At 35.1% G+C, this 6,431-nt stretch overlaps 1 non-coding gene across 1 annotated transcript; it reads right to left on the bottom strand.

Moving 5' to 3' along the window:
• Positions 1-3,778: 3,778 nt before the first annotated feature.
• Positions 3,779-3,886, bottom strand: LOC148577420 (small nucleolar RNA R71). The gene has a single exon (XR_015903721.1). It is a non-coding gene; the product is annotated as a small nucleolar RNA R71 (small nucleolar RNA).
• Positions 3,887-6,431: the final 2,545 nt, after the last annotated feature.

Raw genomic sequence — 6,431 nt, 5'->3', positions numbered from 1 at the left:
AACTTGAGGGCTGATGCCTACTATATCTGCCAGGCTCCACCCAATTGCTTTCTTGTGTCTTTTCAGCACATGATGAGCGGATAATTTATACGCTTTTTGGCATTGTTTTTACATAGTTTTCAGTATAATTTAGTTAGTTTTTAATATATTTTTATTAGTTTTTAATTAAAATTCACATTTCTGGACTTTACTATGAGTTTGTGTATTTTTCTGTGATTTCAGGTATTTTCTGGCTGAAATTGAGGGACTTGAGCAAAAATCAGATTCAGAGGTTGAAGAAGGACTGCAGATGCTGTTGGATTCTGACCTTTCTGCACTCAAAGTGGAATTTCTGGAGCTACAGAACTCCAAATGACACGCTCTCAATTGTGTTGGAAAGTAGACATCCAGAAATTTCTAGAAATATATAATAGTCCATACTTTTCCCGAGATTAGATGACGTAAACTGGCGTTGAATGCCAGTTCCATGCTGCATTCTGGAGACAAACGCCAGAAACAGGTTGCAAAGTGGAGTTAAACGCCAGAAACAGGTTACAAACTGGCGTTCAACTCCAAGAAAGACCTCTACACGTGTAAAGCTCAATGCTCAGCCCAAGCACACACCAAGTGGGCCCCGAAAGTGGATTTATGCATCATTTACTCATTTTTGTAAACCCTAGTAACTAGTTTAGTATAAATAGGACTTTTTACTATCTTTATAGGGGATCTTTGATTAGTTTTATGCTATCTTAGACTTTTGTGAGGGCTGGCCATTTGGCCGTGCCTGAACATTTATCTCTTGTGTATTTTCAACGGTAGAGTTTCTACACACCATAGATTAAGGTGTGGAGCTCTGCTATTCCTCAAAGATTAATGCAAAGTACTACTGTTTTTCTATTCAATTCAACTTATTCTGATTCTAAGATATTCATTCGCACCTCAATATGAATGTGATGATCATGATAGTCATCATCATTCCCGTTCTACCTTATATTGAATGAATATCTCTAGGATTCCTTAATCAGAGTCTTCGTGGTATAAGTTAGAATCCATGGACGGCCATTCTTGAGATCCGAAAAGTCTAAACCTTGTATGTGGTATTCCGAGTAGGATCTGGGAAGGGATGGCTGTGACGAGCTTCAAACTCGCGAGTGCTGGGCGTAGTGACAGACGCAAAAGGATCAATGGATCCTATTCCAGTATGATCGAGAACCGATAGATGATTAGCCATGCAGTGATAGCGCATTGGACCATTTTCACTGAGAGGACAGGATGTAGGCATTGACAACGGTGATGCCTAACATACAGCTTGCCATAGAAAGGAGTATGAATGATTGGATGAAGATAATAGGAAAGTAGAGGTTCAGGAGGAACGAATGCATCTCTATACGCTTATCTGAAATTCTCACCAATGAATTACATAAGTATCACTATCTTTATTTTATATTTTATTTATCTTTTAATTATTAAATCTCTATAATCAATTGAATCCGCCTGACTGAGATTTACAAGGTGACCATAGCTTGCTTCAAGCCGACAATCTCCGTGGGATCGACCCTTACTCACGTAAGGTTTATTACTTGGATGACCTAGTGCACTTGCTGGTTAGTTGTGCGAAGTTATGACAAAGAATTAAGATTATGAACGTGCATATTGAGTTTTTAGCGCTGTTACCAAGGAATGGAACCATCACGATTTCTGCGCACCAAGTTTTTGGTGCCGTTGCCAGGGATTGTTCGAGTTTGGACAACTGCCGGTTCATCTTGTTGCTCAGATTAGGTAATTTTATTTTAATTTTAAGCTTTTTATTTCTTATTTTCGAAAAATAGAAAAAAAATTTCTTCTTTTTTCGTTTTTCCTAATTAAAATTCGAAAGAAAAATTTTTTTCGAAAATTTCATGCATTGCATTCTTTATGATATTCAAGTCGTTCTTGGCCAGTCTTCTTGTTTGATCTTCATATTTTCTTGTTTTTAATATGCATTCTTGAAACATTAATGCCTAAAGAATAAAAATTTTTAAGTTTGGTGTCTTACATGTTTTCTTTTCTTGAAAATTTTTCAAAAATAAGTTCTTGGTGTTCATCTTGACATTCAAAGTGTTCTTGGTGTTCATCTTGACATTCATAGTGTTTTTGCATGCATTTTTGGTTTTGATATTAATTTTTCATGTTTTGTTTCATTCTTGCTGTTTAATGAAAAAAAAAAGAGAGAAAAACATAAAAAAGATATCTTTTCCTTTTTTCTCTTTCTTCATTATTAAAAAGTCAAAAATAAAAAAAATATCTTTCCCTTTTTCTTCTCATCAGATTCGAAAATTTGAGTTGACTTTTTCAAAAATTCTTAAAATTTAGTTGTTTCTTATGAGTCAAATCAAATTTTCATTTTAAAAAATATTATCTTTTTCAAATCTTTTTCAAAAATCAAATCTTTTTCATTTTTCTTTCATAATTTTTGAAAATTACAAAATGATTTTCAAAAATTTTTTTCTTATTTTGTTTCATAATTTCAAATCTTTACTAACAATTAATGTGATTGATTCAAAAAAATATTAAGTTTGTTACTTGCCTAGTAAGAAAGGTTCAATTTTTAAATTTTAAAATCATATCTTCTTGTTTCTTGTTAGTCAAGTAATCAACTTTAGTTTTCAAAAGTAAATCTTTTCAATTCCTTATCATATCTTTTTCAATTTCAATCATATCTTTTTCAAAATCAATTTCAAAATTCTTTCTAACTTCCCCCCTAACCTCTTATCTTTTTAAAATTAATTTTCAAATCTTTTTCAATCAATCTTATCTTTTTGTTTCAATCATATCTTTTTCAATTTCAATCATATCTTTTTCAAAAACAAATTTTAAATCTCTTTTAGTCAATCATATCTTTTTGTTTCAATCATATCTTTTTCAAAACTGCCCAACTAACTCTCTACCTTTAATTTTCGAAAATCCCTTCCCTCTTTTTCAAAATTTCGTTTTAATTAACTAATTGTTTTAATTTTAATTTAATTTAATTTCAATTTTAATTTTTGAATTTTAAATTTAAATTTAAAATATTTTTATATTATTTTGTTAAATTTTCGAATTCTTCTCTCATCTCTAATATCCTTCTATTTATTTATTCATCCATTAACACTTCTATCCTCACCCCTGTGTTTGGATTCTCATCTTTTCCTTCTTCTATTCTTACTTTCTTCTACTCACATAAAGGAATCTCTATACTGTGACATAGAGAATTCCATATTTTCTTTTCTGCTTTCTTCTTCTTTTTCATATTAGCAGGAACAAGGATAAGAACATTCTTGTTGAAGCTGATCCTGAACCTAAAAGGACTTTGAAGAAGAAGCTAAGGGAAGCTAAAGCACAACTCTCTGGAGAAAATCTGACAGAAATTTTCGAAAAACAAGAAAACATGGCCGAAAATAATAACAATGCAAGGAGGATGCTTGGTGACTTTATTGCACCTAATTCCAATTTACATGGAAGAACAATCTCAATCCCTGCCATTGGAGCAAACAATTTTGAGCTTAAACCTCAATTAGTTTCTCTGATGCAACAGAACTGCAAGTTTCATGGACTTCCATCAGAAGATCCTTTTCAGTTCTTGACTGAATTCTTGCAGATCTGTGATACTGTTAAGACCAATGGGGTTGACCCCGAGGTCTACAGGCTTATGCTTTTCCCGTTTGCTGTATGAGACAGAGCTAGAGTATGGTTGGACTCTCAACCTAAAGATAGCCTGAACTCTTGGGATAAGCTGGTCACGACTTTCTTAGCCAAGTTCTTTCCTCCTCAAAAGCTTAGTAAGCTTAGAGTGGATGTTCAAACCTTCAGACAGAAAGAAGGTGAATCCCTCTATGAAGCTTGGGAGAGATATAAGCACCTGACCAAAAAGTGTCCTTCTGACATGCTTTCAGAATGGACCATTCTAGATATATTCTATGATGGTCTATCTGAACTATTGGTGCACGAAATTACAATCACACTTTTGCAACTCCACACAACTAACCAGCAAGTGCACTGGGTCGTCTAAGTAATACCTTATGTGAGTAAGGATCGATCCCACGGAAATTGTCGGCTTGAAGCAAGCTATGGTTATCTTGTAACTCTTAGTCAGGATATCAATAATTCTCAGATTTAATTGTAAAAAGTAAAAGAACATGAAATAAATACTTATTATGCAGTAATGAAGAACAGGTTGAGGCTTTGGAGATGCTTTGCCTTCTGAATCTCTGCTTTCCTACTATCTTCTTCTTCATGCACGCAAGGCTCCTTCCATGGCAAGCTTTAAGTTGGGCATCACCGTTGTCAATGGCTACTTCCTGTCCTCTCAGTGAAAATGTTCCAAATGCGCTGTCACCGCACGACTAATCATCTGTCGGTTCTCGATCGTGTCGGAATAGGATCCATTGATCCTTTTGCGTCTGTCACTACGCCCAACACTCGCGAGTTTGAAGCTCGTCATAGTCATCCCTTCCCAGATCCTACTCAGAATACCACAGACAAGGTTTAGACATTCCAGATCTCAGGAATGGCCACCAATAATTCTAGCTTATACCACGAAGGTTCCAATCTTAGATTAGAAACCCAAGAGATACACATTCAAGCTTGATTGCATGTAGAACGGAGGTGGTTGTCAGGCACGCGTTCATAGGTGAGAATGATGATGATTGTCACGGATCATCACATTCGTCAGGTTGAAGTGCGAATGAATATCTTAGAATAGAAGCAAGCGTGATAGAATGGAAAACAGTAGTAATTGCATTAATTCATGAAGAACAGCAGAGCTCCTCACCCCCAACAATGGGGTTTAGAGACTCATGCCGTAGAAGATACAATATGAAACGTGTAGAATGTCATGAGGAACAAGATGAATCACTAAAAGTAGTTTTTATAGTGAACTGGTGACCTAGGGTTACAGAAAATGAGTAAGCTAGGGTGTTTAGTGTAAAACTCCACTTTCGGGGCCCACTTAGTGTGTGCTTGGGCTGAGCAATGAAGCTTTCATGTGTAGAGACTTTTCTTGGAGTTAAACGCCAGCTTTTGTGCCAGTTTGGGCGTTTAACTCCAGTTTTTATGCCAGTTCTGGTGTTAAACGCCAGAATTGTTGAGCTGACTTGGAACGCCAGTTTGGGCCATCAAATCTCGGGCAAAGCATGGACTATTATATATTTCTGGAAAGCTCAGGATGTCTACTTTCCAACGCAATTGAGCGCGCATCAATTGGGTATCTGTAGCTTCAGAAAATCCACTTTGAGTGCAGGGAGGTCAGAATCCAACAGCATCTGCAGTCCTTTTTCAGCCTCTGAATCAGATTTTTGCTCAGGTCCCTCAATTTCAGCCAGAAAATACCTGAAATCACAGAAAAATATACAAACTCATAGTAAAGTCCAAAAAAGTGAATTTTAAATAAAAAATAATAAAAATATAATAAAAACTAATTAAAATATACTAAAAACATACTAAAAACAATGCCAAAAAGCGTATAAATTATCCGCTCATCACAACACCAAACTTAAATTGTTGCTTGTCCCCAAGCAAATGAAAATCAAATAGGATAAAAAGAAGAGAATATACAATGAATTCCAAAAACATCTATGAAGATCAATATTAATTAGATGAGCGGGGCTTTTAGCTTTTTGCTTCTGAACAATTTTGGCATCTCACTTTATTCCTTGAAGTTCAGAATGATTGGCATCTATAGGAACTCAGAATCCAGATAGTGTTATTGAGGTTAAGTATGTTGATTCTTGAACACAGCTACTTTGTGAGTCTTGGCTGTGGCCCTAAGCACTTTGTTTTCCAGTATTACCATACATAAATACCACAGACACATAACTGGGTGAACCTTTTCAGATTGTGACTCAACTTTGCTAGAGTCCCCAATTAGAGGTGTCCAAGGTTCTTAAGCACACTCTTATTTTTGCTTTGGACCTCGACTTTAACCGCTCAGTCTCAAGTTTTCACTTGACACCTTCACGCCACAAGCACATGGTTAGGGACAGCTTGGTTTAGCCGCTTAGGCCAGGATTTTATTCCTGTGGGCCCTCCTATCCACTGATGCTCAAAGCCTTGGATCCTTTTTATCACCCTTGCCTTTTGGTTTAAAGGGGTATTGGCTTTTTCTGCTTGCTTTTCTTTGTCTTTCTTTTTCTTTTCTCTCTTTTTTTTTCTGCAAGCTTTTCACTGCTTTTTCTTGCTTCAAGAATCAATTTTATGATTTTTTAGATCATCAGATAACATTTCTCTTTTTTCCATCATTCTTTCAAGAGCCAACAATTTTAACATTCATAAACAATCAACTTCAAAAATATGCACTATTCAAGCATTCATTCAGAAAACAATAGTATTGCCACCACATCAAAATAATTAAACTATTTTAAAATTCAAAATTCATGTACTTCTTTTTCTTGTTCAATTAAAAATACTTTTTATTTAAGAGAGGTGATGGATTCATA

The sequence above is a fragment of the Arachis ipaensis genome, chromosome B1 (assembly GCF_059453495.1).
Source record: "Arachis ipaensis isolate K30076 ecotype BB chromosome B1, ASM5945349v1, whole genome shotgun sequence".
NCBI classification, from domain to species: Eukaryota; Viridiplantae; Streptophyta; class Magnoliopsida; order Fabales; family Fabaceae; genus Arachis; species Arachis ipaensis.
Note: the sequence above shows the minus strand (reverse complement) of the source record. Positions and strands in the feature narration are given on the sequence as shown.